Raw genomic sequence first — 20,287 nt, forward strand, 5'->3', positions numbered from 1 at the left:
TCTTCAGACGAAGGGTTTCGGCCCGAAACGTCGCCTATTTCCTTCGCTCCATAGATGCTGCTGCACCCGCTGAGTTTCCCCAGCAATTTTGTGTACCTTCGATATTCCAGCATCTGCAGTTCCCTTTTGAACACCACTTGGAGATGTTCAGATGAACATTATCTTGCACCCCAACTCGTTACTCAAGTAAAATATGAAGTATATGGGCTGAGGAATCTGCTTTCAAAAGTAAACTTTATTATGTCACTAATGTGCTATACTTTTAACAGATTTCCAGACGCACAAGAGGTCATTTAATTAAAACCATCATCACAGAAACATCTCCTAAATGTCACTGGTCGGATCGAAAATTGCAAACTCTAGAATGTTGGCACAGCAAGTTATTAACATTTCTCAATTAATTGCTTCAACAAAGAACGGCACTCCTGGTGAATTTTCATTGGTGTAGTTTCACCATTAGTCACTCTTTTAAAGGAAGAATTAATCATTAGGACCACATAAACAGAAGCTTTATCGACCAGACTTCCTTTACACAAGGTGCTCCTAACACTGGAATTCTTTAAAGATATAATTCCAAAGAGTGTTTCAAAAAGAGTTTTTCCAATTTGCACTCTCTTTAAATGGAGAGTCTGATTATTAGACCTCTGTGAAAAATAAATGGCTCTGTTTATCCCTCTTTAAAGAAGATGATCAGCCATGATTACAGTGAATGGTGGTGCTGGCTCGGAGGGCCGAATGGCCTACTCCTGCACCTATTGTCTGTTGTCTACTGTCTATTGTCTATTGTCTATTGACATCTCAGTACCTGAGTGAGTCTTTCCATTAGAATCTTTTTTAAAGATGGATTTTGTCGAGACCCTTTATAAAACCAGACCTCAGCATCAAGGCCCCTTTTAAACAGAAACATGATACATGTCAGGATATATTTAAGTGGAGTCTAACTGTGCAGCAAATAGCTTTGCACCGAGTCTCCAAGTACACAGAGTGAAATTTTAATCCATTAATCAGAAATATCTCCTTTGCTGGAATTAATTGAGAAAATGTTCTGTGCCAACATTATAAATGCTGCATTTTCCAATCCGGCAAAGAGAGATTTATGACTAATTTCTGTTTTAATTAGTTGACCTATTTTTGCTTGAACCATAAAATCAGCAACACTTTAAAGACACGATTGTTTTTAACGTTAAACACAAGTAAACTTGTGACGTAACTATGCGTGTTCGCGTCGTGTCTTAAAAGATTTCACAATAACTTTGTTGTCTGGGTCACTTAGCCAGAGGTATAATTGGATAAATAACTCAAGCAATGTTGTCATCACATTAGCATTTGTAACTCCCTAATGGAAAATATTGCGTTAATGTATATTGCTGTGTTATTATGTGACAGGCATTGACCATATGCAATTGTCCAAAATATGCCACAATATTATTGAGTAATAAATTGTGATCTTGCTTTTGAATACTACAAATGTGTTTCGTACATTCATAGATGAAGACCAATATTAAATCTGGCCACCGGTTCTTTAAAATATGTCAGATAATCTCTCCCTCACTGGTAAACCTCTGGGAATCGTTAGATAATCCGTCCCTACCCACCAAACCTTCTGAGCAATTTCTGGTAACCCATTCATATTTAGTGATCCTTTGATGAATCACGAATAATCTCTCTTTGACCAGCAACTCTTTAAAGAAGATAGACACAAAGTGCTGGAGTAACTCGGCGGGATCAGGCAGCATCACTAGAGGAAAAGGATGGGTGACATCTTGGGTCGGGACCCTTCTTCAGACACTTTGTCCAAACTGAATCCTTTACCACCCATCCTTTTTCTCCAGAGATGCTGCCTGACCTGCTGAGTTACTCCACCCATTTGTATCTATCTTCGGTATGTACCAGCATCTGCAGTTCCTTTCCACGCAACTCTTTAAGGAATGTAAAATTATCCAACCCCATATAGCAACCATTTAACAGATAGCAAATCGCCTCTCTCTGTTCCACAATGTTTTCAGAGGTGCCAGTGAGAATCCCTTGAGTTTGGTCCATTCTAATTACCTGCTGCGTTGTGCATTGATGAGGCAGAGACCAATAATGTAGCAACATTTACCTCTACTTCCTAGCTCAGTTAGTCATGTATTAGATCCCTAGTAAGTGGGCTTCTGGTGCTTCAAGCCATGTTACTATTCTCTTTGGTAGACAGCAATGCTGGAGAAACTCAACGGGTGAGGCAGCATCTATGGAGCGAAGGAAATAGGCAACGTTTCTGGCCGAAAGCCTTTTATCTCTTGCTGAGGATCGACACCCAGAGAGATTATCTGTTATCCTTTAAATGGCTGCAAGATGGTGTGGATAATTTTACATTCCTTGAAGAGTTGTGTAGAAAGGAACTGCAGATGCTGGAATATACCAAAGATAGACACAAGGTGCTGGAGTAACTCGGCGGCACAGGCAGCATTTCTGGAGCAAAAAACGACGGATGACATTTCAGGTGGGACAAATTTCTTTAATCTATTCACATTGCTCTATTCCTTGACTGAGAGAGAGACTGAGAGAGAGAGAGGGAGAGAGAGAGGGAATGGGAAGCCATGCAAACCTCCTTTGGCTATTAACGCTGCCTCCCCACTGGCAACCTGCCACCTCATGTTCCCATGTTGCAGATGGTAACATGTAGCAGCTCAAGGCAACAAATCAAGGTCAGGGTTCAGCTCAGAATATTGTACTCAAGCTCAAAGAGTCAACCAGTGCTGACCAGAGTTTAGAATTTAGAGATACAGCCTGGAAACAGGTCCTTCGGCCCATCGTGTCCATGCTGACCATCGATCGCCCGTACACCAGTTTCATGTTATCCCACTTTCCAACACGTCCTACACACTAGGGGCAATTTACAGAAGCCAATTAACCTTTGGAATGTGGGAGGAAACCGGAGCACTGGAGAAAACCCACGTGGTCACAGGGAGAACTTACAAACTCGGCACAGACAGCACCCGCAGTCAGGATCGAACCCAGGACTCACGCTGTGAGGCAGCAACTCTGCCGCTGAGTTACTTTGCCACCCTTTTATGGATGTAATGGATTACATATTATCATGGGCAGAAATCCCCCCCATATTTTGTAAACCGGATTTTGAAATTTGGTGAAAAAAAATCTAGTAAAATCTCCACTTTCCGCGAGACAGTGGGGGTGTCACTGTTAAGCGTTTGTTAAGTGTCTCTATTAACATCGTATTAACACGATGTGTCACCAATTGAGTTTTGACATTCAAGTATTACTGAAGGTATTAACGGAGAATTTCTAAAAGCTGTCTGATGCGGGTACAATTACCATTTGAACTAATTGGATGCATTGGTGGATGGGAAAGATTTAAACGGGTATTGGATTTAAACCGGTCAGGTCGTTAAGGGCTCCAGTGAACGGGCTTCCTGGGTGGCTTACAGGTTAGTCCCTCATTCACGGTCACACGTTATTTAGTATGTTTTTCCCATCTCTCTCTCTCTCTCTCCCCCCCTCCAAGGTTGGCTCTTTTGTTTGCCTTTATTTGCTTCAGTTTTATTTGTTTGTGTTATTTATCACATAGTAGCTTTTGAAAGCTTTTGAAAGATTCAAGCGGGTATCAGACGCTTTCTAAGGGCTGAATCGGTCCGTTCACGGTGCATTTCATCGCTCAGCGCGGCTTAAAATTAAACTGCTGCGTCGAGGCGATCGAGGCTCCCATTGTTGAAGCCCCCGCCAGCCGATTTTAAGCCGCGGGGGCTTCAACAATGGCAGCAGTTTGATTCTAAGCCGGGCAAAGCGATGAAAAGCCCCGCGCGCGCATGTGTGCGTGTGTGCGTGCGTGTGTGTGTGTGTGTGTGTGTGTGTCGGCCGTCTAGAAATTGTGCTCTTCCCCATGTTTTGATAGCGATTTTCGCCACTGCATAGAAACATAGAAACATAGAAAATAGGTGCAGGAGTAGGCCATTCGGCCCTTCGAGCCTGCACCACCATTCAATATGATCATGGCTGATCATCCAACTCAGTGTCCTGTACCTGCCTTCTCTCCATACCCCCTGATCCCTTCAGCCACAAGGGCCACATCTAACTCCCTCTTAAATATAGCCAATGAACTGGCCTCAACTACCTTCTGTGGCAGAGAATTCCAGAGATTCACCACTCTCTGCGTGAAAAATGTTTTTCTCATCTCGGTCCTAAAAGATTTTCCCCTTATCCTTAAACTGTGACCCCTTGTTCTCGACTTCCCCAACATCGGAAACAATCTTCCTGCATCTAGCCTGTCCAACCCCTTAAGAATTTTGTTCAAAAGGGAACTGCAGATGCTGGAATATCCGAAACGTCGCCTATTTCCTTCGCTCCATAGATGCTGCTGCACCCGCTGAGTTTCCCCAGCAATTTTGTGTACCTCCCTTAAGAATTTTGTAAGTTTCTATAAGATCCCCCCTCAATCTTCTAAATTCTAGCGAGTACAAGCCGAGTCTATCCAGTCTTTCTTCATATGAAAGTCCTGACATCCCAGGAATCAGTCTGGTGAACCTTCTCTGTACTCCCTCTATGGCAAGAATGTCTTTCCTCAGATTAGGAGACCAAAACTGTACGCTATACTCCAGGTGTGGCCTCACCAAGACCCTGTACAACTGCAGTAGAACCTCCCTGCTCCTATACTCAAATCCTTTTGCTATGAATATTATAGATGTAAAATGATATTGAATCATTCATCAATGCTTTGCATAGCTTGTAGATTCATTAATCTATTGTCCAGAGTAGGGGAATCAAGGACCAGAAGACATAGGTTCAAGGTGAAGAGGAAAAGATTTAATAGGAATTTAAGGGGTAACTTTTTCATACAAAGGATGGTGGGTGTATGGAACAAGCTGCCAGAGGAGGTAGTTGAGGCTGTGACTATCCCAACGTTTAAGAAACAATTAGACAGGTACATGGATAGAACAAGTTTGGAGGGGTATTTACCAAGCGCAAGCAGGTGGGACTAGTGTAGACAATAGACAATAGACAATAGGTGCAGGAGTAGGCCATTCGGCCCTTCGAGCCAGCACCGCCATTCAATGTGATCATGGCTGATCATCCCCAATCAGTACCCCGTTCCTGCCTTCTCCCCATATCCCCTGACTCCGCTATTTTTTAAATCAAATCAGTGTAGCTGGGACATGTTGGGTGGTGTGGGCAAGTTGGGCCGAAGGACCTGTTGCCACACTGTGTCATTCTATGACTCTATGACTATAATTTTAAAACATTTTGTTACAAATGTGTATCGCATTACACATGATCTGTAGTTGATTCATCTCTCATTTGGATGCCAAGAGACAACCTTGCAATTGAAGAAACAAGGTGGTATTAATGGCTTAACTTAAAATGACCATTTAAGTGTCTCAGAACATAGAACATGGCGATAAGTCTCATGTACTGTTTTTGTGATGTTATCACTTCCCTCCCACGTCCCATTTGACGTTTTGTCTGATTTTGGCCTCGGTCCTGATTGGGTTTACCGTTGTTATCCCAGGTTTTTTTCAATGCTTATCAGGAGCACACAGCAAACAGAAAATAGAGTGGGAAACTGGTGGGAAACTGTGAGGAATAGATTCGCAAAGTTAACGGCATTAAGAAAATTATTCCCTTACCAGTGAAAATACTTTGATATAATCTGATATGTTTAAGGAACCAAAAACAATGGGTTTAGATTAGAAGTGCTCTGTTTTTTCAGGAAAGAACATTTAAACAGAATTAAATTAACCCTGTGTTGAACTTTACAACATAGGAGAACATTTTGCCCATTATAGGTTCATACGTTCAAAGGTTCTTAAGTGATAGGAGCAGAATTAGGCCATTTGACCCAGCAATTCCACTATGCCATTCAGACTCCACATAGACAGCTCCTCAGGTCTGTCTCAAACCAAGGTCCCTGGAGCTGGGAGGCAACACCACTAAATGTTGCACCACCCTACCTCCCCAAAAGATGTTACTTCTCATTAAAAAAAACAACCTCCTATTCTCTCCACAAATTCACCCATCCAAAGGTCTTTAGCATAGAATATTCGGAATTTGGGGGCATAAAATGAGGCCATTCAGCCCATTTTGTTCTTCATGGTCACAAATGGCATTTATATTCGTCCTATTTCCTAGCTATCCGTTGAAACACTATAACCAAAAACCTAGCAAGTGATTGTCCAGATTTTTTTAAATACGATGAAGGTTTCTGCAACCACAATGTTCTCAGTTTAGATTAGTTTAGAGGTACAATGTGGAAGCAGGCCCTTCGGCCCACCGAGTCCACGCTGACCAGCGATCACCCCATATACTAACACTATCCTACACACTAGAGACAACATGTAATATTTACCGAAGCCAACTAACATACAAACCTGTACGTCTTTTGAGTGTGGGAGGAAACCGGAGCACCCGGAGAAAACCCATGGGGTCACAGGGAGAACGTACAAACTCCATGCAGACAAAACCCATAGTCAGGATCAAACCTGGGTCTCTGGTGCTACAATGCAGCAGCTATGCCACACTGTGCCGCCCGTGAGTTCATCAGTTTACCGTTACTAGCAAAAAACAACGTTCTGGAGGAATTCAGCAGATCAGGCAACATCTGTGGAAGGGAATGAACAGATGATGTAGTGGGCAAGAGGGAACTGCAGATGCTGGTTTAAACCGAAAATAGAATTATTTTTTTTTCCTTTAGTTTAGGGGGGTTTTGTTTTTTTTCCTTTTATCTTTTTCTTTTTGTCTTTTTATCCTTGTGTTTTTTTTTTAACATTTATAAGTTTCCTTTTAAAGAATTAACTATATTTACATAGAGAGCGGGAGGTCAAAATTCATTGTGTATTTTGACACTGGTCTCATATTAGGGGATACCTGTTATTAATGTAATCCTGATCCCTATGTATCAATACCATTGTCATGTTTATCATTATTCTTTTTGCTCTGTTTTTTATGTTTTACTTTGGGGTTTTTTGGGAAAAAAAACAATAAAAAGATTTTTTATATAAAAAAAAGAAAAAAAAAGAAAGAAAGAAAATAGACACAAAAAGCTGGAGCATCTCTGGAGAGAAGGAATGGGTGATGTTTCGGGTCGAGACCCATCTTCAGGTGGGTTGGGTCCCTTATTGAGACTGACTTCTAAATGGAGGGCTGCAGTTACTACAAGGAGGAATTGGATAGCCTGTTTTTTTTCTCGCTGTGTTTATTTTCCGTTTCTGTACTGTAAGACTCTATGATCCTGTGATCGGTTATATCAAGGTGTAAGATTTAGAGCGAGGTTGAAGGGCAGAGAGGAACAGAGAGAAGGTCCATTTTAGGATAGAACGTGGGAGTTAATAAATGGCAAATGGAGTGATGAATGAAGCCAAAAGTAAACGTAATGTGGCAGGTTAAGAAACAAAAAAAATTCTGGAGTAATTGCAGATGTTAGTATCTGAATCTTTGTCTTAAATTTAGTTTTTAGTTTAGTTTAGTTTAGAGATACAGCGTGGAAACAGGCCAATTTTGCCCACCGAGTCCGCGCCGACCAGCGATCCCTGCACACTTACACTATCTTACACACACTAGGGACAATTTTTACAATTATACCGAGACATTTAATCTCTACAAACCCGTACATCTTTGGGATGTGGGAGGAAACCAGAGCTCTCGGGAAAAACTCAGGCAGGTCACGGGGACAATGTACATATTCCGTACAGACAGCAACCGTAGTCGGGATCGAACCCGGGTCCCTGGCGCTGTAGGTCAGCAACTCTACCGCAGCTCCACTGCGCCACCCGGAAATTGCTGAAGTTAGTAAAGTTTTGAGAAGATTAGAGGCGATTTCATGAACTTAGATTGAGAGGGAGGGTGATAGCAGACAGTGCAGACTGGGAGTGGGGCAGAGAGTTAAAATGTCAGTCTCAGGGCTTTGGGGTCACTTCTGCAGATGTTTGAAGGTGTCTGAAAAAACGGTCGCAATAGGTATTTTTGATCTCTAGTGTAGAGACGAGCATTCAGCGATGAGCAAATAAGTTAAAAGCGCAAAAGAAAAAATCACAGTTTCCGTGTGTTTGGATGCCAGAGACAGTGGGAGGGGAGGTGCGATTGTATAGGAAGGTGCCAACATAAAGAGAATTTGTTGGTGGTGGTGTAGCTAACTTTCATAATTAAATTTTACATTTTCCAGACCCAGCAGCAACGCGTTCAACAGCTTCAGATATTGTCCAGGGTTTTCAGAAATGTGGAAATTTCACATGGATCCTTAAGTTCCAGTAAGCTTGGGATTCACCTCGCTGGAGATAGACACAAAATGCTGGAGTAACTCAGCGGGCCGGCTAAAGCTCACACCCCTCGCTGGATTGATTAACTGATCCATTTTGTCACTTATCAACTGCCACCTACTATACATTGTGGATCTTCCCTTTGTTCTTTCATCTAAACGCGGGGGTCCTGAACTCCCTGACAGCTGTCCTCTGGGAAGTCTCTAATCCCACTATGCTATTATATGTTTAAGAAGGAACTGCAGATGCTGGAAAATCAAAGGTAGACATAAGTGCTGGAGAAACTCAGCGGGTGCGGCAGCATCTATGGAGCGAAGGAAATAGGCAACGTTTTGGGCTGAAACCCTTCTTCAGAGGAACTGCAGATGCTGGTTTAAACCAAAGATAGACACAAAAAGCTGGAGTAACTCAGCGGGACAGGCAGCATCTCTGGAGAGAAGGAAAGGGTGACGTTTCGGGTCGAGACCCTTCTTCAGACTGCTCAGGGAAAAGGGAAACGAGAGATATAGGTGATGATGTAGAGAGATAACGAACAATGGATGAAAGATATGCAAAAAAGTAACGATTTTAAAGGAAACGGGTGTGGTTGAAGGAAGAGCGTTCACGTCACGGCCATGTTTCCACCAATCTTTCCACCACCACGTACAAGAAGCACAAGAAGCGCAAGACGCCATTGTATGCAGATACCGAGAATAATTTCTCATCTTGCGATGTGGAGTCGATAAGAAGGAAACAGGCCATTGTTAGCTGTTTGTTGGGTGTAAACGAGAAGCTGGTGCGATTTGGGTGGGGGAGGAATGGAGAGAGAGGGACTGCCGGGGTTACTTGAACTTAGAGAAATCAATATTCACACCACTGGGCTGTAAGATGCCCAAGCAAAATGTGAGATGCTGTTCCTCCAATTTACATTTGGCCTCACTCTGACAATGGAGGAGACCGAGGGCAGAAAGGTCAGTGTGGGAATGGGAAGCAGAATTAAAGTGTTTAGCAACTGGGAGATCAGCTATTACATGTGCGGAAGCACAAACCCCCGGCAATTCCCCTCAAGGTACAGTGGGGAATCTGCTTGTGAACAACATGTACCATGTTGGAGTTTTAGTTTTTAGTTTAGCTTAGAGATACAGCATGAGAACAGGCCCTTCGGCCCACCGAGTCCGCACTGACCAGCGACCCCTGCATATTAACGCCATCCTACATACACTAGGGACATTTTTACATTCATACCAAGCCAATTAACCTTCAAACCTGTATGTCTTTGGAGAGTGGGAGGAAATTGAAGATCTCGGAGAAAACCCATGCAGGTCGCGGGGAGAACGTACAAACTCCATACAGACAAGCCCCCGTAGTCGGATGGAACCCGGGTCTCTGGCATTGTAAGCGCTGTAAGGCAGCAACTGTCAGGCTGTGTCACCAGGCCGCCCAAAGAATAAAGGAGCTGCTGGTGCTGGTTTATTTTGAGGAATTTGAGGAAGAACATTCTTGCTATTGAGGGAGTGCAGCGTAGGTTCACGAGGTTAATTCCCGGGATGGCGGGACTGGCTCATGTTAATAGAATGGAGCGGCTGGACTTGTATAGTCTGGAATTTAGAAGGGTGAGAGGGGATCTTATTGAAACATATAAGATTATTAAGGGTTTGGACACACTAGAGGCAGGAAACATGTTCCCGATGTTGGGGGAGTCCAGAACCAGGGGCCACTGTTTAAGAATAAGGGGTAGGCAATTTAGAACGGAGATGAAGAAAAACTTTTTCACACAGAAAGTTGTGAATCTGTGGAATTCTCTGCCTCAGAAGGCAGTGGAGGCCAATTCTCTGGATGTTTTCACGGGAGAGTTAGATAGAGCTCTTAAAGATAGCGGAGGCAGGGGATATGGTGTGATGGCAGGAACGGGGTACTGATTGTGGATGATCAGCCATGATCATACTGAATGATGGTGCTGGCTCGAAGTGCTGAATGGCCTATTCCTACACATATTATCTATTGTCTATAAAAATGCTAGAGTAACTCAATGGATCAGGCACATTTAGGTGACATTTTGGTTCAAGACCCTTCTTCAGACCATGCTGAACCTGGGCACAGCAGTGCCATGTCCATTCACTTAAATGAAGAGCCGTGGCTGTAAGGAATAGGTTTATGTTCATTAGTGTCACATGCTCTGAGGTTCAGTGAAAAGTTTAGTTTTATATGCTATCCAAACAGATCAAATATACCATATGTAAACACAAACAAGTCAAACTCAAGTACAAAAGAGAGAGCAGATGGGGAAGATACAGAGTACTCTCTAGAATTTAGGAGATTGAGAGGGGATCTTATAGAAACTTACAAAATTCTTAAGGGGTTTGGACAGGCTAGATGCAGGAAGATTGTTCCCGATGTTGGGGAAGTCCAGGCCAAGGGGTCACAGCTTAAGGATAAGGGGGAAATCCTTTAAAACCGAGATGAGAAAAACTTTTTTCACACAGAGAGTGGTGAATCTCTGGAACTCTCTGCCACAGAGGGTAGTTGAGGCCAGTTCATTGGCTATATTTAAGAGGGAGTTAGATGTGGCCCTTGAGGCTAAGGGGATCAGAGGGTATGGAGAGAAGGCAGGTACGGGATACTGAGTTGGATGATCAGCCATGATCATATTGAATAGCGGTGCAGGCTCGAAGGGCCGAATGGCCTACTCCTGCACCTAATTTCTATGTTTCTAGAATATAGTTCTCAGCATTGTGTAGCAAAATTTCACAGACAAAGTCCAATGTCCACAATGGGATAGAGGTGAATCGGACAGTACCCTAGCTCATGTAAGGACCATTCAGAAGCCCAATAACAGAGTGTTCCTGAATCTGGTGGTGCGCTTTTTCAAGCTTCTGTACTTACTGCCAAATAAGGAATGACTGGGGTAGGACAAGTCTTCAGAGTCCTGGAGTCACACAGCATGGAAACAGGCCTTTCGGCCCAACTTGCCCATGCTGACCAAGATGCCCCATCTACACTAGTCCCACCTGCCCGTGATTGGCACATATTAGAAGATCCTTCTAAACCTTTCCGACCCATGTACTTGGCCAAGTGTCATTTATACGTTGTTATAGTATCTGCTTCAGCCTCCTCCTCAGTGTCCCGATCAGTTCAGAGACATTCATGATCGGGAAGTTCTTGCCGACATTGCCAGCAATGTTCACAATGCAGGTATAAATTTTAAAAAGCCGCCCACCATTTGTGAAATAAAGAACATCCAGATATAAAGCTCCCTTTGTGTCCTCCGTATGTCCGCAAGGATCTCACAATGAGTTTGCTTGTTGTTCACACCAAGATGCAGGCCAGGAAAGTGTCATTATTTATAGAAATCCTGATTCAAAAAATGCCATCAATTAGGAGAAACTATTCCTAAATTCTAATGATCAAACCAGATGAGAAGTCATACCTTAAAGCCATTGAAAGCCCACCTTGCTCAAGTGAAACCAATTGCTGCTGCTCCTATTATTCTTACCTCTGATATAAGATAAATAGTGCAGCTACGACAAATGTGGGTGCCCTGAATGAGCTGGTAACATTCCTGCCTCTCACAATGAAGGATTCAGATTCATGTGTTACTCCTGAGACGAAAGAATAAAAATCTAGACTATTATAATGGAGTGCTGCCTTACCAGAATTACTGTCTTTTGGATGTGAAATCTAATCTGCCCCGCTCCCATATTCTTTCCCAAAGTCCTGTGAATTCCACAATGTAATTAGTTTAGTCTAGTTTAGTTTTGAGATACAGCGTGGAAACAGGACCTTCTGACCACAAAGTCCGCGCCGACCAAAGATCATCCGTACACGAGTGTAGGAAGGAACTGCAGATGCTGGTTTGAACTGAAGAAAGAAACAAAAATGTGGAGTAACTCAGCAGGACAGGCAGCATCTCTGGAGAGAAGGAATGGGTGACGTTTTGGGTCGAGACCCTTCGGAATAGTTTATTCTATTACGATTGATTCATTGATCTGCCAAAAACCTTATTTAGAGAAATCAGCGGTTCCTTTGTTGATTGACTGAAGTCACTACAGTTGAAAGTAGAAGTAGAAGTAGAAGTAGAAAACATAGCTTTAATTTGAATGAAGAAGGGTCTCGACCCGAAACGTCACCCATTCCTTCTCTCCAGAGATGCTGCCTGTCCCACTGAGTTACTCCAGCATTTTGTGTTTATATCCGTACATTAGTTCTATGCTACACACTCGGGACAATTTACAAACCTGCACGTCTTTGGGATGTGGGAGGAAGCCAGAGCACCCGGAGAAATCCCACACGGTCACAGGGAGAATGTACAAACTCCGCACAGACAGCACCTGTGGTCAGGATCGATCCCAGGTCTCTGGCGCTGTAAGGCAGCAACTCTACCGCTGAGCCACTGTGCCACCCCATTGACAATGTTGTCAGCACTTGAGGGCCTGATCCATAAGGAGAGGCTTGGAAAACTAGGACTTTATTCCTTGGAGAGCAGGAGGATGAGGTGCAATCTTATAGAGGTGTATAAAATTATGAGGGGCATAGATAGGGTGAATGCACAAAGCCTTTTACCCTGAGTAAGGGAATCAAGAACCAGACTGCATATGTTTAAGGTAAGAGGGGAAGAATTTAATAAAAATCTGAGGGGCAATTTTTTCACACATGGAATGAGCTGCCAGAGGAGGTTGTTGAGGCAGGTACTAAAACAACGTTTAAAAGACATTTGGACAAGTATATTGATAGAAAAGATTCAGATCGATATGGGTTAAACACAGGCGGGTGAGACGGGGCATTTTGGTCAGCATGGGCAAGTTGGGCTGAAGGGCCTGTTTCTATGTTGTATGACTCTACGACTCTGTGACTGCATGACTTTACTTCCTCTCCTCAACCAGGTGTTCAGGCCAATATTGAATGTTATTTTGAACTTGCAGTAATGATCAAATTAAATATACAGAATGGGCGATTTAACTTCTATACAGATGAGTGAGTTTACTTTATGGTAGACAGAGCAAGCAGAACAAATTCTGTTCAGAAGAATAGTGGCTAAATTCAGCAACAAGACAGAGAGTTCGGGCAGTAATACAGATCCCTGCACAATAAAACTACCCTGCATACACGAGGGACAATATTTTACATTTACACCAAGTCAATTAACCTACAAACCTGCACGTCTTTGGAGCACCCGGAGAAAACCCACGCGGGTCACAGGGAGAACGTACAAACTCCGTACAGACAGCACCCGTGGTCAGGATCGAACCCGGGTCTCCGGCGCTGTAAGGCAGCGCCACCGTGCCACATTTCCCATATTTAGTTATTGCAATATTTCCCATATTTAGTTATAGTTGAATTTGGTTAAGAGGCTCTTTAGGGATACTGTCCGAATCAGAAACAAGTTCCTGTGTGAGACAGTCAAGTAGATGCCAATTAATAAGATGATCCTACTTGACAAGGTCAAAATTGTGCAATAAAGAAGGAACAGGAATAACAAATTAATGTCGAAAGCAATGGGTCAAATTCAAGTGTTGTGGTATTTACATGTGTTGCCTATAAAATCTCAAATAAATAATTACATTTTTCATTACTAAAACACTCAAGCTGACAATAGATTATACAAGATGAATTTATGTTTAAATAAGTAAACTTGCAACAAAAAAAAAATTGGTCATGGGTTGAATTTTAGGAACAGTTTATTCTATTAAGATTGATTCATTGGGGAGTTGATCTGCCAGAACCTTATTTAGAGAAATCAGCGGTTCCTTTGTTGATTGACTAAAGTCACTACAGTTGAAAATAGAAGCACTCAGCTTTAATTTTCGCATCATACCAAATCTGTAACAGCATCTAAAAGACGTGGACAGGCACATGAATAGGAATGAGGGATCTGGGCCAAACATGGGCCATAGCCTCAGAATAAAAGCACGTTCCTATAGGAAGGAGATGAAGAGGAATTTCTTTAGTCAGAAGGTGGAGAATCTGTGGAATTCATTGCCACAGACAGCTGTGGAGGCCAAGTCATTGGGTATTTTTAAGGCGGGGATTGATAGGTTCCTGATTAGTACGGGTGTCAGGGGTAATGGGGAGAAGGCAGGAGAATGGGATTGAGAGGGAAAGATAGATCAGCCATGATTGAATGGTGGAGTGGGCCTGATGGGCTGAATGGCCTAATTCTGCTCCTATAACTTGTGAAATGGGGCTAGCTTAGATGGGGTAGATCATGTAGAAGTTGGGAGGTCATGGTGCAGTTGTATAAGACGTTGGTGAGACCGCATTTAGAGTATTGTGTTCAGTTCTGGGCACCATGTTATAGGAAAGATATTGTCAAGCTTGAAAGGGTTCAGAGAAGATTTACGAGGATGTTGACAGGACTAGAGGGTCTGAGCTATAGGGAGAGGTTGAGTAGGCTGGGTCTCTATTCCTTGGAGGGCAGGAGGATGAGGAGTGATCTTATAGAGATGTATAAAATCATAAGAGGAATCTCTTGCCCAGAGTGGGGGAATCGAGGACCAGAGAACATATGTTCAAGGTGACGAGGAAAAGATTTAATCGGAATCTAAGGGGTAACTTTTTCACACAAAGGGTGGTGGGTGTATGGAACAGGCTGTCAGGAGAGGTATTTGAGGCAGGCACTATCCCAACATTTAAGAAACAGTTAGACAGGTACATGGATAGGACAAGTTTGGAGGGATATGGACCAAGTGCAGGCAGGTGGGACTAGTGTAGCTGGGATATGTTGGCCGGTGTGGGTAAGTTGGGCCAAAGGGCCTGTTTCCACACTGTATCACTATATGACTCTGTGACTCTATGGGGCATCTTGGTCGTCATGGATGAGGTGGGCTGCGGGGCCTACTACCATGCTGTGTGACTCTATGACTCTACAGTATGACTCTAACCTGTGCCAACGTGCCAGCTTGAGGCAGTAGAACACAAACTACAAGACAATGTTTTCCCTCAGTGCGTTAACCTGAACTGATGATTTCAAGCCAACCATATTAGCCAAGTCTCAATGTCAGTACATTACTAATAAAGAAAAGGTTACATCAGAACTTAAATGACTAAATAAAGGAGAGGCTTCCACAAAGGAAAGTTTTATACAACATTGAAAATTATGGGTATTGTGAATAATGGCTCAAATTGCAAAAAAAGGCACGAGTGGCAAGAATGTGGTCATTTCAAAATTAGTACACTTGTTTACTGCTCCCCAATGGGTAAAGAAATGCACATAAAATACTTCACCAGAACACTGTGGACAAAAGGCCCATTGATTCCGCAAACAGATTCTGGTAAATCTCTGAAAACAAACTCGGAAAATACTGGACGTTCTCAGCCGGTCATGCAGCATCTGAGGAGAGAAAATATAACCTTATTCGATGTTTCGTGTGGGTCACCTGGTCACTCATATACTATAGGGAATCGGGCAAAGTCAATATCATTACATTCGATTGCTTTATTGGAGGTATTTGAAGATTGGATGAAGGGGAACTGATGGATATCCAACACTTCAATTTTCAGAAGCCATTTGATGAGGTACCATATCAAAGGTCATTCTGGTAAATGACAGCTCATGATGTCGAAACAATCTCTGCTTCAATTAAATTCAGAACAGAACAGTGAAATTCTTACTTGCAGCAGCACAACACATCGGGCAAAAGGTGTAGAAGTGTGAAAACGCACACCTCCAGATTCAGGGACAGTTTCTTCCCAGTTGTTATGAGGCAACTAAATCATCCTATCACAACTAGAGAGCAGTGCTAGACTACTATCTACCTCATTGGTGACGCTCAGACTCTTTGATCGGACTTTACTGGCTTTACCTTGCACTAAACGTGATTCCCTTATCGTGTATCGATACATTGTATATGGCTCGATTGGAATCATGTATTGTCTTTCCGCTGACTGGTTAGCACGGAACAAAAACTTTTCACTGTACCTCAGTACACGTGACCATAAACTAATCTAAATAAGTAAACATAGTACTCTATTAAGAAGGGTCTCGACCTGAAACGTTGCCTATTTCCTTCGCTCCGTAGATGCTGCCTCACCCGCTGAGTTTCTCCAGCATTTTTGTCCACCTTTGATTTTCCAGCATCTGCAGTTTCTTCTTAAACGCCCTATAAATAATATATTTAACAACAAAAGTCAGTATACATATACATTAGATATATGTGTGTATGTGTGTGTATGTACATACACACATACATACATACATTCAGACATATACACACGTAAAACAAACATACAAAGAACAATAGTGCAAAAAAACAAAACCAATGCCCCCAAGTCTATGTGGTTCAGAGCTTAATTGGAGGTTGCAGTGTTTAATAGCCTGATGACTGTAGGGAAGAAACTGTTCCTGAACCTGGACATTACAGTTTTCAATCTCCTGTATCTTCCTTCCCGATGGCAGGAATGAAATGAGTGGCCAGGGTGGTGTGGGTCTCTGATGATGCTGGCTGCCTTATTGAGGCAGCGACTCCGGTAAATTCCTTTGGTAGGATGGGGGGGGGGGGGGGGGGGGGGGGGTGAGGTCAATACCCGTGATGGACTGGCCAGTGTTCACCGGTTTTTGCAGTCTGCTTCGCTCCTGGGTGATCTGCGTGCCTCTCCAAAGACTGGTGTGGAAGTGCAACAAGTAATTGGGAAAGTTAATAGAATATAATTCTTTATTGTCAGCAGAACTGAATACAAAAAATATGAAGGTTATGTCCCCATTATATAGAGCATTGATGAGACCACATCTGGAGCACTGTGTAAAGGTTTGATTTCCTTGCTTCAGGGAGATTGTAAATATGTTGGAAGTAGCTTAGAGAAGATTTGCTGAATAGATATACGTGTTGCAGCCTTATGAGGAAAGGTTGATCCGGCAAGGCTGATATTCACTGGAGTTGGAATAGTGAGATGGGATTCTTGAAACATATTATACCATGAGGAGTCTCGACACGATGAATGTGGGGAAGATGATCCCACTGGAGGAGATTGTGGAACTAGAGGCCACTGCATAAAAAGAAGGGGTCAGCAATCTAGGACAAAATGGATGGGCCTTAATATTAGAGTCAAGCCTTTTACCCTCGGAGGGTCATAAATCCTTGGAATTCATAGGTTTAGTCTAGTTTAGTTTAGAGGTACAGCACAGAAACAGGCCCTTCCGCCCTCCAGCAACCCCCGCACACTATGCTACACACACTACATAGAAGCATAGCAACATAGAAAATAGGTGCAGACGGTCATTCGGCCCTTCGAGCCAGCACCGCCATTCATTGTGTTCATGGCTGATCGTCCCCTATCAATAACCCGTGCCTGCCTTCTCGCCATATCCCTTGACTCCACTAGCCCCTAGAGCTCTATCTAACTCTCTCTTAAATCCATCCAGTGACTTGGCCTCCAATGCCCTCTGTGGCAGGGAATTCCATAAATTCACAACTCTCTGGGTGAAAAGGTTTGTTCTCACCTCAGTCTTAAATGACCTCCCCTTTATTCTAAGACTGTGGCCCCTGGTTCTGGACTCGCCGAACATTGGGAATATTTTTCCTGCTTCTAGCTTGCCCAGTCCTTTCATAATTTTACATGTTTCTATAAGATCCCCCCCCTCATCCTTCTAAACTCCAGTGAATACAAGCCTAGTCTTTTCAATCTTTCCTCATATGACAGTCCCGCCATCCCAGGGATCAATCTCGTGAGCCTACGCTGCACTGCCTCAATCACAAGGATGTCCTTCCTCAAATTAGGAGACCAAAACTGTACACAATACTCCAGATGTGATCTCACCACTAGGGACAATTTACAATTTTACCAAGCCAAACCTGTGAGTCTTTGGAGTGTGGGAGGAAACCGGAGCACCCAGAGAAAACCCCCACAGGTCATGGGGAAGCATTCAAACTCCATACAGATGGCACCCGTAGTCAGGATTGAACCTGGGTCGCTGGCTCTGTAACACGCTAATTCTCTTTTTTCAAAAAGCAGCAGTAAAGAGTCTTTGAACATTTGGAAGTGCAGACAGATTCTTGATAAGGACGGGCAAGAAAGGTTACTGAGGGAAGCAGGAATGTGGAGATCAGGTTACCATCAGATCAGCCATGATCTTAATAAAGGGCAGAACAAGCTTGAGGGGTTATGTAGCCGACTCCAGTTCCAACCACATTTCTTCTTATGAATGCTTATTTCAACATAAATCTACTGGTGCGTTTATAAAGATTAGGTCGGAAGCGGTAGAGCTGCTGCCTTACAGCGCCAGAGACCCAGGTTCAACCCTGACTATAGGTGCTTGTCTGTACGGAGTTTGTATATTCTCCCCGTGACCTGCGTGGGTTTTCTCTGAGATCTTCGGTTTCCTCCCACACTCCAAAGACGTACAGGCTGTAGGTTGACGGTGTAAATGTAAAAAAAACGTCCCTAGTGTGTGTAGGGTGGTTTTATCCTGCAGGGATCGTTGGTCAGTGCAGACTTGGTGGGCCGAAGGGCCTGTTTCCGCACTGTGCCTCTAAACTAAACTAAACTAAGAACTAAATGTCAGACAAAGATTCAGGTACTCACATCTGCAATTACTCCAGGGAAATCTTTTGTTTCTTTATCTGCCACATTAATTAATTAGTTACTTTTGTAGATTTAGAAATGGTATCAATCAAGTTTTACTCTTGTCTTTTACAGGTGAATAGCAGCATGTTATATGTATGTATGTGTTGCATCTGTCCTTGACGTGTTCGATTACATGTGTATTGTGCACACGCACAGTCTGAGGTGGATCTTGAAAGAAACCTGACCCACCCTCGAGAGCTCTCTGTCATTCTCATGCATTCCCCTCCATGCCCCACTTGTTCCCTGTCCACCTTGGCCAGCTCCTCACTGAGTGTAGGAAGGGACAGCAGTTACTGGCTTACACCAAAGATAGACACAAAAAGCTGTAGTAACTCAGCGGGACAGGCAGCATCTCTGGAGATAAGGAATGGGTGACGTTTCGGGTCGAGACCCGTCTTCAGACGCTGAGAGTCAGGGGAGGGGGGAGCTAGAGGTATGAACAGGTTCAGAACAAATCAGAGCCGGCACTGTTGGCCAAGGAAAGGTGGAGCCCACAATGGTCCATTGTTGGCTGTGGGAGAGGTGAAAATGAAGGGATATATGGATGCTTACGATGGAACTAGCAGGGCGACTAGGGTGAGGGAGAGATGGAGTGAGATGGAATGCAAGGGTTACTTGAAATTAGAGAAATCAATATTCATAATGTTGATTAGGACTCGAGTGAATCTGGCTTTGAGTGAATTCGAGCTTCTCTCCCTCTCCTGGGTAATCTCTCTCCTTCCTCGTAGGCAAAGTGAGTGTTGCTGCTGTCTGGCTGCTGTGGGAGACTGGCTTTTACTTCTCATATCCTTCTCTGGTTGCTTCGCAGCAACGTGACCTGAGCTGTGATGGATGAGGTGTGGCAATGTCAGGAATGAGTCCCTTATTCACATTTGTTTCTGGGTGTAAGCCATCCAAGTACCTGATCCGGGCTGATTTTGCACACTTTGTGGGGACTCATTGGAACTTTGCCTTCGTGCATAATGTCCCGGTGAAATCCAAGCTGTAGGAAGAAGTGTAAAGTAGTCAAAGAAAACAGAATTTATTGTTCTCATCTGTATTAAATCGTCCTTCATCCCAGTAAAAGCTAGTCACCGAGCTTGTTGCCATCCTGATATTTGTGATTTACAACATCAATCAACTAGTTCAGTCAGGAATACTTCCTCTTTCTAACTTCATGCATACAAATTAGTAGTTCATTTAACCTCTCATTACGACTCTTCCTTCCTCCCCATTAACCCTCCAGACTTGACCTGAGACCTGCCCGGAACACAACAGGTCAGCTTATTAATGGTACCAACTCGGTGTGGATGTTGGGGAACGCAAAACAACGAACACACTTGCCAACTTTTTGTCTTCGTTTTTTTGTTAATTTTGGGATTGAATAATGCAATTGATTTAGTGCAGAAACAATCTGGTTTAGTTATTTATGTCAAGGGAACCAAGTTGGTTTATTTGGAGATGCAAGAGACTGCAGAGGCTGGGATGCTGAGCTACAAACAAGAAGCTGGAGAAACTCAGAAGAT

Source organism: Amblyraja radiata, chromosome 9 (assembly GCF_010909765.2).
Source record: "Amblyraja radiata isolate CabotCenter1 chromosome 9, sAmbRad1.1.pri, whole genome shotgun sequence".
Taxonomy (NCBI): Eukaryota; Metazoa; Chordata; class Chondrichthyes; order Rajiformes; family Rajidae; genus Amblyraja; species Amblyraja radiata.